The sequence below is a fragment of the Helicoverpa zea genome, chromosome 1 (genome assembly GCF_022581195.2).
Source record: "Helicoverpa zea isolate HzStark_Cry1AcR chromosome 1, ilHelZeax1.1, whole genome shotgun sequence".
NCBI classification, from domain to species: domain Eukaryota; kingdom Metazoa; phylum Arthropoda; class Insecta; order Lepidoptera; family Noctuidae; genus Helicoverpa; species Helicoverpa zea.
In genome coordinates this window covers 8,585,792-8,599,442 of record NC_061452.1, presented here as the reverse complement: position 1 = coordinate 8,599,442, position 13,651 = coordinate 8,585,792, and the positions used below count along the sequence as shown (strand labels likewise).

At 38.6% G+C, this 13,651-nt stretch overlaps 2 protein-coding genes across 4 annotated transcripts in view; one reads left to right on the top strand and one right to left on the bottom strand.

Annotated features, from left to right (window-relative positions):
* Nucleotides 1-13,651, bottom strand: part of LOC124633192 (major facilitator superfamily domain-containing protein 12-like) — an 84,863-nt gene that overhangs the window by 66,939 nt on the left and 4,273 nt on the right. Inside the window, exon 1 of one of the 2 annotated variants that reach the window (XM_047168371.1) lies at nt 10,170-10,385. The exons of the other annotated variant lie outside the window; for it this stretch is intronic. The gene's annotated coding sequence lies outside the window, so the exon portion shown is untranslated. Of the gene's footprint in view, nt 1-10,169; nt 10,386-13,651 lie in introns of those variants that run through there. 2 annotated transcript variants of the gene reach the window in all.
* LOC124633166 (semaphorin-1A) overlaps nt 299-13,651 on the top strand; it is a 78,824-nt gene continuing 65,471 nt past the window's right edge. The window contains exon 1 of one of the 2 annotated variants that reach the window (XM_047168323.1): nt 299-743. The gene's annotated coding sequence lies outside the window, so the exon portion shown is untranslated. Of the gene's footprint in view, nt 744-2,216; nt 2,405-13,651 lie in introns of those variants that run through there. The other variant, XM_047168314.1, reaches the window with a different exon arrangement.

The following is a 13,651-nucleotide window of genomic DNA, read 5'->3' as shown; positions in this document are numbered from 1 at the left end:
AGTTCAATAAACTCTCACTGTTTCGTAATAATCTAATTTGTGGTTACACCTTAATAAAGCATTAATAAGTTACGCCTGAGCATTCAGGTCCCTATAGAAATAAAGTAGTATTTATTCGATAAACATTCAACGAGATTGAAATGTAATAATGTCACTAAACAGAAAGAAAGTCACTTTGTTACCGTGAACTTTTCGCAAGGGCGGGCGGGCGGCCACGCTCGCTGGCGACCGCCCGCCCAGTGTCGCGCTAGCCGCCCAACGGGACGAACGCGCACATTAACCTCTGATATTGTAGTTATCGTGAATATTGTCGACGATCGTGTACTTTGTGAGTGATGTCAGTGGATGACGCCGCAGCCGGCCGAGGTAGCTCATGTTGATACACTGCTGACACGAGACCCGTGCACTCGCATGCGGCACGTTACATACGAGTTAGTTACAGTTAGACAACTTATTGAGTTTTCAGTACTACGAAATTGCATTTACTTTTTCTAAGTAAACAGCAGTGTTGAAAGGTAGTACTAGTTAACCAAATGTTGTTCCTCGAAGTTTGCTAAAAGAAAATTTCGCTCAACAAACGGGTTGTTAGTTTAGTTTATTAAATTGAACATTTGAGGAGACGCATTAGAGACATAAGTGAATGAAAAACTCTTGAACAACTTTTCGGATTCGCCGGCAAGTTTGCAGCGGACTTTTAAGTGTTACTTACGACTAATTTGGGAATCGCAAGAACTTCTTAAAAGGTAAAGAAGCAGTATACTTTATTACCGTCCTTATTTTATTTTTCTTTACTTTAATGAAATGTCGCAAATAGCTTTCAGGTAAGCATGTTCGAATTGTTGAAATACCTTTGTACTAATTTGTTATTTTTTTATTGCCTACCCTCTTAAGTATTCATTTAATATAATATCACCATTAAGGAAAATGAGCCACATTTTTACGCAGGGCGTCGCACGAATTTCATTTGATGTTAATAGCGTTATATTAAAAGTGTAATAATGAGTTCAATTATTTATATTGAGAGTACATTGACACGGAGTTTGGTGTATTAGTTCAGTCGGTTGGTCAAACAATAACGGTTATTACCGTAAACAAATCGTTCATCAGTTGGTGATGGTCGACAATTTGGTCGCGGTTCAGGCTTGTTGTGGACTGTAAGGCGTGGGAAAACAAACAACCGCTGCTCTCGTTAACGGGCTCTTGTCCTACACTGGACCAGAGTACCGCTGCGGATGCTGCCACTGGTCACATTCAAATTTCAACTTTACGTCCGAGTACCACGGAGTAATGACGTCTTTAAATGGAAGAACAGATCTATGTCCGCCCGCGTAATGTTTGTTCAGGACTGTAAAATTTAACGACAATTACGACCCGAGGAAATGCCGGAAATATATTTATTATGCATTTAGAGCATCACTGCTGGCGTCTCTTACCGTTCTGCTAAATATTCTGTAAAGAAGTTTTGTTTTGTAAGCAAACCATATTATCAACGAGCGACCCACTCCGCCCCGCTCGAGTGCAAATGAATGTATTATTATGCTTAAAGCTTTCTCAGGGAAAATGTCTTGATGCGTTTCTAAAGTAACTACTTCAGTATTTGCAACATGAAAACACAAAGCTATGACTTAGATTTATACATGCAACTATTATGAGAACCTTAAATTAACGCTATCCTGTCTCCCACACAATATCAAGAATAAAATTAGATTTATTGCAGTTAAAGAGACCACGGCACAAAACACAGCTGCACTCCTATAACAAATGTACGTAAACACTAAACACATTCAATTAAGTGTCCGTCGCTGGAACATTCTGGTCCTATGTAAATGGTTCCAGTGCTGGTGTCCATTTCCGTTCGGTAACAGTTTCCTTCCAACGCTATAACACTCAATCCCTTACGTAAAGCTCCCTGCGAGTATTGTACGATTATCTATGCATGACTTTTTATTTGTAAGGACTAAAAAGCTACAATAAAACCGGTTCCCAACGTCGACGCCAACCGGACGAACGACAAAGTTTCTGTTTCTTTTTGGTTCAGTGATCTAATCTAAAGTCTCCCCTGTCGCCCTGAGAGCAACCGAGACAGGAAACTTGTTTTCTTATTTACTCGCACGTGAAGCCGAGGTTTGCCGAGCTTTGTCGAGTGTTGCCGAAGCGCCCGCGCCGCTTGCCCGGTACTACGCCTACACCATGTTTTGTGTGACGTTTCTATTCTATGACGTGAATCCATTGATATTTTTGTTACTATAGTGTAGAATTTAACGTACTGTCGCGTATGTGTACTATGGTATATACAGTGTGGACTTATTATGTCATTATGCTAACATAACAAACAAACGAATTAATTAACGTGCTCAATCAAAAGCTGCTTCATCTAATTTGCTACGAGACTTATCTGTGAAAGGTAAGTAAATACGTATACTATCTCCTTAATTAAATGTGTGTTTTGTTGATTTTGGCTGTGAGTGTTAAGAAACTGAAGTCTTTGTTCGAACCGGTTGGTATGATTGAAAGTGGGTGACTGTCAGTATAATTCCGCGGTAAGAATAAGGTTGAGTGCCGCAACCACGGTGAGCGTTGCACGACTCGACTTAACATTGAACGTGAAGGTAAGGCCCAATTAACTCCATATCACAATAGCGTAAGGTTTTATTAAGGACTCCTTGTGTTAATTATACCTTTTACTTATACGCGCCATTAATTATTTATACTAGGTATACTTACATTGCGTTAAATATATTACCTACTTACAGTTCACGTTGATCCTGAAAAGAACAAGTGTTATTATATTACCAAAAGGCCAAAACGCAATTATTTCTTTAAATTTCATAATTACATAAGTTCAACATTTAATTAAACAGCTAACTGTGTGGTATCTGTTACAGACAGGAATAAGCTCAGAAAATGAGCATGTTGGCCTCTACATACTTCTGAAGGAATTAAAAGTTTGTTTATAAAATTATACCAGTTGCTACGGTTCATATATAAACTGGTCGTAGCTAATGGTACGAACATTAGCAAAGTTTGTTAAAAGCTCGTCGCAGTTGAAGGTAGTAAAAGTTCTCGTAGCAAATTCTATTCTATCTTTTTTTCAATTCTATCTTTACAAAATCAATAAACATGAGAGAATAACTGTAACCACATTTCTGCGATCACTGAAAACCACAATGAATAATACATAAAACTTTTCTTTTGAAATGATTCTGAATACTTAACTAAACCATCTCTAGGAAGTATCTCGGCCATCTTCATCTAGGAACTAAATGTACGACTGATGGCTCAGATAAGTTGGCAGTAATGTCATTGGATGGGTCGACGTTACCGGGCCGCGCGGTCGTTACCGTAACTCAGTGGAACCCAGGGTTCATCTCGGCTCGAGACTCGCTGCGCGCACTTATCCTGCACCCATCTGACCCCGCGGGAAAGCGGTGACGTCACTACCCACCATACTTCTCATATAACATTCACGTTTACTCATACAGTCAGGGGTAAACGATTATTGGGGTCGGAGGTTATGGCCTGGCGAACTACCATTACCTTCTTAAGTATTTACACTATTTATTTACTTACCAATATTCAAATTATTGACCTACATGGAAACTGTCGTCATTTCACTTAAATCTAATTCCACAATATACCTAATTGTTTAAAATTAGGTAACTCAGTTAGGTCCGTGTTAAGAATTAAAATATTATAATATTTAAATGAATTAAAACAGTACTGTGTTAAAGTTAATTTTTATCATTGTTGCCTACTTAATATTAATGTTCTCCAGTTGAATATTAAGTATTCATTCGAAAACTTTAGATGAATACTAAGTACTATGGTTGGAATATTCTTATTACAAATATTTTTGAGCAGCACCTCTTGTAAGTTAAGAATAATCACATTATATTATCGTGTAAGATTAACACAATATCTTGAGAAATGGATATTAATCGCAAATGTTAAGTATCGAATTCTATGATAATGAGGTTGAAACGGTAAAAGCGGTTGAACTTGGCCCGTAACCTTTCAATGTAGTAACCACGCTGGCTGCCTACTAAATAACTACATAATGAAATTCGATCAAACCTGGCGACGACGTCGACGAATGTAAAATTTTATTGAAAATCTATTTTAAACCAGCTTAAAGTTTATTCTCAGAACATATTTCAGCTTTTATTCGAAATTGACCTCGCGAAAGTTTGTTTTAAAAAAACATTGAACCAAAATACAATGCATAAAAGTTCTCGCAGAAAGTTTTGACTTGAATAAATGATTTGGAACGAATTTGGTACTTACGCGTCGAGCTGGTTTTATCTACATCTGAAGGAGGTTTATCACTACATTTTCTATTAGCTTGGCGATTCGAAACTCCGATTTCTTATGAATCGTACGCCTGAAGGGACGAAACTCATATAGGTCAACAAATCATTCAATTTAACGAGAGTCAATGCCATTCCTAATGTTTGTAGGAGGCCGCACAAGTGTCGCTTGCCCAATAACACAATTGGATCCTGAGGTGTCTATACTTACTTATATTTTTCCCTTGACTTGTTTAAAAAACAAACAGAACCGGTATTCATTACAGCCATGTGATTGTTAGACTTAATTAAGTCGGCATTGTTGACACATTTTCACTTATAGCGATGTATCTCACCAGCTCCCCATTCCACCAGTTTCGCCGGCTGTACCTTTGTACCGACCACCGCTTAGTTATACATTTATTCATCGTGTTCAATCAGCACTTATTTTAGAGCAGTCGAGTGTAAAACGGAGGCCCAAATCTTCGTGCGTTGAATACAATTTAGCAATCGATTGGCATCCTATAGTCTATTGTAACACTGATGGAGATCAATTCGTGGCAATTGCTATAAATGGGTCACGTTACTGACGTTATTTGACCGACTTTCGATCCACAGAAGACAACGCTGACAATTATACCGATTCTTCAAACACCGCGGTCACTTCCATCCATTCAATACCGTCCGTCCTATTTGTTTTTATTAACTTTGCACTTTTCAAACTGTGTCAATGGAATTGGTTTAATTTGATTTGAAGATTGTTTTGTTAGGTCGATTTAGCTGAAAAAGCAAAAGTTGACTTTTTACGCGCTGAGATTGGCGTGCAAGAAAGTGTAATCGAAAATCAAAGTGAAATGTCACTCAGTTTGAGGTCATCATTCAATTTACACCAATACTAGGTATCTTGCTTACAAACTAGTGACGTCTCGTCTGGAGACAGTGTAAACTGCCTATGTGACCGAGTATTATATTTCTAGAATACTTCACCATATCAGTCGAAGTATAAATGCAATGAAATAGAAGTCTCCGGACTTTGGTGATAGCTACTACACAAAAATCAGACAACGACCCATAAAAAAATATATTAAACGAGGGCATTGTATACACAGTCATAAACTTCCCGACAATATTCTTATCTCATTGTTATGTAAGAGAGGAAAACTCGAAATGTATGCCTTAAACTCCATCATCTGAAGCTTATCATTTTCTTCTTTACTTGTAAAGTAGTCACTTCGATCGAAAGTTGGCCTTTTGTGTTGTAATTGTCACTTCTCAAAGGAAAAGATTGTATTCATTGTTAAGTTCTTTAAATCGACGTGACTTGGACACTAAGTTGCCGTTTAAATAAACTTTTAAAAGAAAAGGAACAAAAGAATTGGAGTAACGTCATAGACAAGGCGCGAAACTTTTAATAAAACACTTTAAATTTGTGTTACGTACCGACGCTGGCAGTTCCGGCTAATTGAATTAACTGGGCGGTAATGAGTACATTTTGTAGACGTTTTAATTGAAACAGACTGGTGAACAATTGTACGGGTGTACGCTACATGGCTGAGCTCACGCCGCCGATCGTCGCACGTGTTTAGCCTTGAAGCTAGATCCCTTGAGAAGCACGACGTATGTCAGAGCCGTACATTATTGTACTCCTGACATAGTTCGATGACGTACTAGTATAGATTGCAAGTCATACCTTTTATTACGGCACATTCAATTATGTATTATGTCCTTAGAGTTCTACTGATAATACCAATGTATGAAGAATGCCGAATGCTTGAGCCGAGTTTCTGACAGACTTTCTAGACCATTGGTATACCAAAGTCATCAAACTAATCCAAATATTGTTCAGCTTACTCCAACAAAGCTCTGTAACGCAATCGTCTGAAAAGAACTTAACCACTAACACTTTATTGCCACATTGGAATTAGTTGTATACAAAAAGCACTTAGAATAATTAGTTCACAAACGGCCTGAATGACACAGCCATTGTCAACAAAACTCACAGATATACTTTCTCACGATAAAGGAGAGAGCGAGCTATCAAGCAAATTGTCACTCCATTCTTTGCTTACGATATTCACCCCGCGTTCAATCGTAGTTATCTTCGTAATGCATCAATGTCCATTTGAGTAATGTTCGTGCAGTATTTAAAACAAAAGAGATTTGTTTTTACTGTTGATTAGTACTTTTTCGCACACAATGGCATCGAGAGCTCGTAAAAGCTAAGCGGGCTCATTGAAAAAGTGCTGGAGACACGCAACAGCAATGTTTTAACTGCGCTGTCTCATTAATTTGCAAACGGCCAGTTGGTCACGGGTGCGCAAAAAGTTAATCTCTAGTGGCCATTATTTTGATGTAGTATCGACTAGAACAATGGACCAGTCGCGTGACGCGATTACGTTATGGAAATACTATTCGGAGATTATATCGGTATTATAGTAATACGTGAACGTTTTACATTATTATATCTGTCTACATGATTAGAAATTCAACTGGCTGTTTAAGTGTCTGAATTTCCACAGCTAATTTTATCTACTGATTTTTATCTGTATTAATTCAAGAGATTGTTATTAATGTGAGCATGTAAGCATATTATTATGTAATAACCTCACAATACTAACTTTTATTTGTTAGTATTAGAGTGATGCAACAAGAGTACACAGGCCGCACAAGCCTTGTTAGTAGAATATATGAAAAGCTGTGGAGTTGCAGCGGCAGTGGGCGGCGCCGGGCGCACAGGGCGAGATGTCGTTTAGAGGAAGTGGTCTCATCCAATTAAGAGCATGCCCGCTGGATTGCTTCCAGCGTTTTTGTCGTTTTTGTAATTGTCTTCCCGCACATTCCGTTTTACAAAGCGCCATCGGAAACGCCTACCCTATCTTGTGTTCAATTTGTACGGTTTAAAGTTACACGCCTTTAACACCAGCTAAAATAAATTCGAATGGCATTGAGGTAAACCATTTATTCAAGTAGTAGGTGTGGCGAACATTTGTGTCTTCGGAGTTAGGAATTAATTATCTATCAATTCCCTTTTTATTTCAATGATACGGGGTTTTATACTTGAACATACTTTTACGCGAAATACTTAAAAAGCAAATGAAGTATATCCGTAGCGAATAGCGATCTAAAGTGATACTTGCTACGGCAAAGCCCAGGAGACGATAACTCTAAAGTTAGTTTATTATGCTAAATTATTCACAGTATTGCTTGTTCGTATCTAAGCTGTAAAGACACGAATAACTCCCGCTGAACACATATTTGTTATATTTAAACTAGACGTCAGCGCTAAAACACAAGTTCTTTAGTAAGATATTCGAGCTTACAAGTTTTGTGTTTAGCGTTCACGTACCGAGCTGATACCGATACTCGCACCGGCGTACTGCGGCTTAAAGAGACACGGTGCAGCAGAGTAGTCGTGCATCGAAGGGAGGAGTATTCAAATGAGGAATATTGGGAGTAGCGGTGACGGCGGTCGGTGCGCCTTTGTCACCGCGCCCATTGTGTGCCACCAGTGTGCAATGTGCATAGGCACACAGTGTGTGCGGGCTCGGGGCTCGCCAATCTGCCTCGTCCGCTGCATCACAAAACGGTACCGTCTAAGTATTTGTTTCGAGTCGTGATCGACGCTCGCCCGGTTTCTTGCTCCCGATGCTGATGCATTTCACCGCTATCATATGTCCATCTAGCTGATTAACTACTCACGTTAAACTCAAACGAAATGCTTGCCATTCTCAGATTGGAAATGTTTTGGAATAAAAATGTAGAACAGTTGCACCTGCTCGTTTTCGAATACGAATTAGGAGAGTGTATACGTACGTTGACGTTTACACAAAAGCGTGTTTATATCGTGTGCAATAATAAACGCGTTTATCTAGCTGAAGAGACACCGTTAAAGCTCGTGCAGTCGCAGTCGTGCCAAATCTCTTCATTAAACTGGTTGGAGGTGGGCCGATAGCGGTACATCCCGCTGTTTACGTTTTACATGTAGCTGTAGCTATCACAGCGCATATACATACAGCCTGTGTTATCTAACTCTGTGCATTGTATTGTAGCTCTATGTAAGTAGATTGCTATCACATTCTGCTCACAACTATGACCACATTCTGTATGTCTTGTTCGATTAAAGTTTATTACTAAAGCAGACATTTATTTAAGATTACCTGTATCTTAAACATAGATAGTATTAATCTTTACTAAGTAGGTACATGTCTCGTATTGTTTGGCAATCTGCCGTAAGTTTTAGGAAATTAAAATGACCAACAATTTTGCTCATATAAGTACGTAGGTATACTGGCATTATGTTGTTAGTTGTTATCCCAAATCTCGTATTTAATCAAGCAGTTTCGGAGACCAAAGCAAGTTGTTGAAGCGTGGTGCACTCAACCTCAATATGTTGCCAGTGAGGCTGAACTTCGCCTGTAAGTTCCGCCAGCCGGTAATTATTCACATAAATGGCATCCTAATAACATATCGGATGGCCCATTATCAACAATCGGTGATCCGAAATAGATCATGAGCAGAGATTAGAGCGCGGTCGCGTTTTAGCTGAGCCCTAATTTATTATTCAACCAGCGTCGCGGTACGTAATTTATATAGGCGTAGTTATCGCAGACGAATGCGGCCGTGGCGCTTTGAAAGCTGATTACAGCTTTAAGCGGCTAGATAACGCTAGAGGTGTTCGGAGTGTCCCGTGTCGCAAGCCGGCCGCCGTGACACAGTTTCGGCTGTTCGACGTGTGATAATTGCAATACTAACTAAATATAATTGCGCATTGTGATTCGGCGCGCACGCCGTCCGCTCTGCCGGCGCGGAGCATCCTCGCGCGCATCCAAATCAGCGGCCGCCACTCCCGCCGCCTACGAATGAGGATTTAATTTAATGTTCTGGATAGTAATTCGTTTCAAAACAATAGCATCAGACGCAGCATTGAATACATATGCAGCGTTTTACTTGTTTATACTTAACATATAAAGAATGGACAACTGTTTTGTAACGCGCGTTATGGAATAAGTATTATAATTATGTAAATATTACGCTACCGTAGAACGGATTGTGAAATTAATATAATTACATATGATAGAACATGCTGTATATATCTGGCGGTCAAATTACTGCAATAAAGCCAAATGAAGTTTTTATTGGGAACGAAAAATGCAGTTATTGAGTAACATTAAGAAACGGCTTTACGAGTTCACGAAATGTGAAACAAGTATGATAAAGATAACGCAATGCACTATATGGGTTTGCAATATAACATTTGGCATCGAAATATACCAAGCAGTGTTTGTTTTGTGGCTTTGGCAGCCGTCCATCAGTTACTATCGGACGCGAACATCGAAGAATGGACGCAGCGCGTATGAGCTGGGTACTCCCGAGTTTATCACTTGATCTCACAATTCAGTAAACTAAATCAATTATTAACAACAGAATCCACGGATAAATTCTTCTACCTTAGTTTCATTTCAGACTGCGTACATTTTGTATAAGTAAGATGCTAAAATTGTGCTGAATGAGAACGGCAGGTAGAGCGTTACGAATTTTGAAACTCAGTGTTTTTCTTTTTTGCTGAAAGAAATTGGTAAGTAGTTGTTCTTTGGGTAAAAAGGCCGTGTCTGACAGTTATTTTTTCGATTAGATTCGTGTAGTGTCTATGTATTTCAGCAAAACTGTTTCAGTTTGAAATTGGGTAATAGACTGGTTATTTACTGAAGTTCATTGGTTTGATGGGAAAAAATCTATTTCAAGGAAGTGGATACAAAATTAGTTTAAGATTGATAAGAATTCTGCTGAAGCAAGTTCATAGACTCGTGGCTTTGAATAGCACCTCGAGTGTTAATGAAGAGAAAGTTTATTCATAATGAATATATGTATACACTTATAACTTACAATTTACGCGTAGTTGTCTGTGTAACGTTGTCCTTACAAGTGGGTGCGTTGAGCGTGAAAGCCTACCGCGGTGAGAGGGACGCGGGCGGCGCGCGCGCTGCATACTGATGCCACGACGAAGTCGCAAGCCCCCACTGCACTCCGAACCACGGCGCTAACCCTACACACAACTATACTGCAAATACTAACAGCTCCAGGGCTCAAGCGGGTTTAACGTTCGTGCGTGGAACACAGCCAAGCAATAAAACTTGATGTTTATACAACGAGTCTGCAACATGCTAGTTTATGTATCGAGCTTAAGCTCCACACACACATACACAACGCGCACACAGACTTAATAGACCAGACCAGTTGTGACAACGCTAAATGTCTGCCGTCGAACAAAATGGCCCACAAATAAACGGTATCGGTTCATAGGCATCTATGCGAAGGCTTTGATTCATTTTTTCATCGATTATAACAGTGAGAGGGGCAGAGCCGGGCGCTGCTGAACTGTTATTGTTGAAGTTAACGAGGCTATTGTTCAAGGGGTGGGTTAGGCGAGGTGTCATCCCAGCCACATTGTCCGTCCAGCAAGTGTTTTAATATCATCACACCATTGTTACTACTCGCCGTGCATTATTTACACTGCTGTTGCTTCCTGTTCGCTAGTTATGAAAACATTCTAATAACTCTCTGTTTAACAACAACTAAGTATTTGAAGATATCGAGCACACAAGTCTTTCAATATACTAATATTGTTTCCGGGACACCGAACGTAACTGTTATTAAGCATCTATTTAGAAAACAATATCGGAGCGACACAAACAACAGTAAGAGAACATTTACATACCGCTCGGTGAAAGTAAAATGTACGAACTGTGGACTCGGATTGAACTACTATTGATTCCATAATGGGACGCCGGGGAGAACGCCACAGAGAAGTAAATCCTAATGTACCTCTACAGTATTAACATAATGGCTTTGATTCTTTAATCTCGAACCGAGAGTACACAGGTATGTTGAGAGATTGAAAACATCGGTAGGTCACGTCACGAAGCACGAGACGACTAAACGACGATGCAAGTTTGAACTTTGCCTTTGGATGTTACATCGTCATCATTTAAATTAAAATTTTTACTTACTAACATTAATTAAGTTCTTTGTATGATTACTCTGGCAGCGAACATTACAAGGTCCAAATATATTTATTGCAGTCGAAGTAATCACGCACATGGCAAGGTTTTATCTATTATTACGAAGCACCCTTGATTATTCATCTCAGTGTTGCGTGTTGCTTTGAGTGAAGTCGGGAGTAAAACCACGATTAATCAACGTTAACCTTGAAACTTCGTGATCTACATCTTAAGTTCAAAATTAATTTTCATATAGTACACAGATTTAGCAATTAGTTATCTCGGTGCCCGTGAAGCTGTGCTCCATTGTATGTGTACCGAACTACTGTAAACTGAATTGTAACATTCATTTGATACTTTGTTATCGGAATTATTTAAAGTAAATAGCAGCTTTAAGCGTATATTTTAACATGTCAGTTATTAATAGGGTTTTACATTTTAAGCAGGGTATCTTTCGGCATATCGGTTCCTTTAAAGATCAGATAATAAATGTTCTTGTCGTAAATGTGACAATCACAATCATAATGTATACTACGAAGCTTTCCTAGTGTGCACATACGACGCACACGTTATGTTTCTGTACAATACAACCTGCATAGCTTACAAGAACTAACTCGGAAGTGAGGAGTTCTTTCCACTCAACAAAGTCGAGTAAATAATTCATTTGGACGAGTAGATGGGGCTAAAAGTAACACCTTCTGCTTGGATAGCGACGACTTTGGAGGTGCTAAACTTCTGATAACAAACTACAGCTTTCAGTGCGATGTTGGGCTAAGCGATTAGTGCGCGCGTAGGTGGTCATTTGCTATAATTTACCTAACACAGCAAACGACTCAAGTAGATACGTATTTGGAAATGCGATTAGATGAAGTAAATGTTATGGCTTTGTTGACATTCATTCAACTTTGTTCCGGTTTACTCTAGTAAACAAACAGCAAATAGAAATTTTATTTTCATAATCAAATACTTTTTTATGTGCGTTCGGATTGGAGTGAAAAAAGGAAATTGCGGTACAGCGCGAAACTAACCGTAAAATATAACGTTTCACAGTGCAACTAACTTATAATTCAATATTGGCAATCGATTGGTGCCGAACCACCAAGCCGAGCCTTAATCGGTGTCAGTTTTCCTTAAGATCGATTCGTTACGTTAAACCGAAAAGTGTCTAGTTTCTCAAACATGGTGAAAAACTTTTAAGGAAAAAACCAGTTCGTTTTGTAACTTATACAAAAAAGTTGATAGTTTTGACATTCAGATAAATATAAATTAATGAAGTCTCTTATTAAAATATACCAAGGTATCTATCAAATGATTTCGTCAGCGATATAAGCGTTAGAGTTTTTGTAGTGGCAGGACATCTAAGGTCAACGAGTGGAACATTGAACAATGATTGTAAAAAACCCATCCCATTGTGAGTAAGCTGCATGTCATATCGTTAAGGCTTGGTACTCGTACCGCACATGGTACAAGTTTAATTTGTGTAGATAACATGCATGTTTATTTTGGGCATATCTACATCGGGACATGTCATCGTCCGGATGGGGCCAGGCAGTCTGTGAACTCAAGGCTATGGCTCTTGACAAAAGCACCAATGTATATTTATGTCGCCTCAGTCATTGTGCAATATGTCCTCAACTGTACGAATTGTGCCATCACTAAATTGAATGCTAGCCAGCTTGTATGAACTACGTATGAATGTACTTCTGCCCACGGGATTTAGGATACGAATAATTGATCAGATATACCAATGTGTTATTTACAACACCTATGTTTCAAAGACAAATCCAAAAATGGTTGTCTAGAATCTGTCATGAAATAATAATTTTAACAAAGCAGCTTGTTAAATACCACTATATTTATACCTAATTAGAGTATTCATTAGGTTAATAAGCATGTTACAGTTATTATTATTTTCTCAACATATACTTACCTAAACAAATAAATGATACAGAAAAATATACGATATATTATCCACCGGTTCAAAGAGAGGAGCCTAATTAGATGCTTTATTGCACCTATTGCACTGTACACTGTACAATGACATAGATTTGACAATGGTTAGACCAAACAGTAATTCGGCTTTGACAGTGTTCTAGGTATTACTTAATCCACCTGTATTGTTGCACTATGCCTACTAGCTACAAGTTTATTTAAATACATGTACATAATTTGTAAATGAAATACAATAGGTATATCTATATTTTCATCGTTCTCTGTTTACAGGCAAAATATCAAAATATATAAAAGTTATAAAATACTGCTTCTGTATCGCAGAAATATTTTCATTACGCTGTCGAAAAATCAATATTTTTAAATGCCTGAATTCCGTAGGTGTATGCGGAAAATTGGTAGCTCTTTGAAATATTA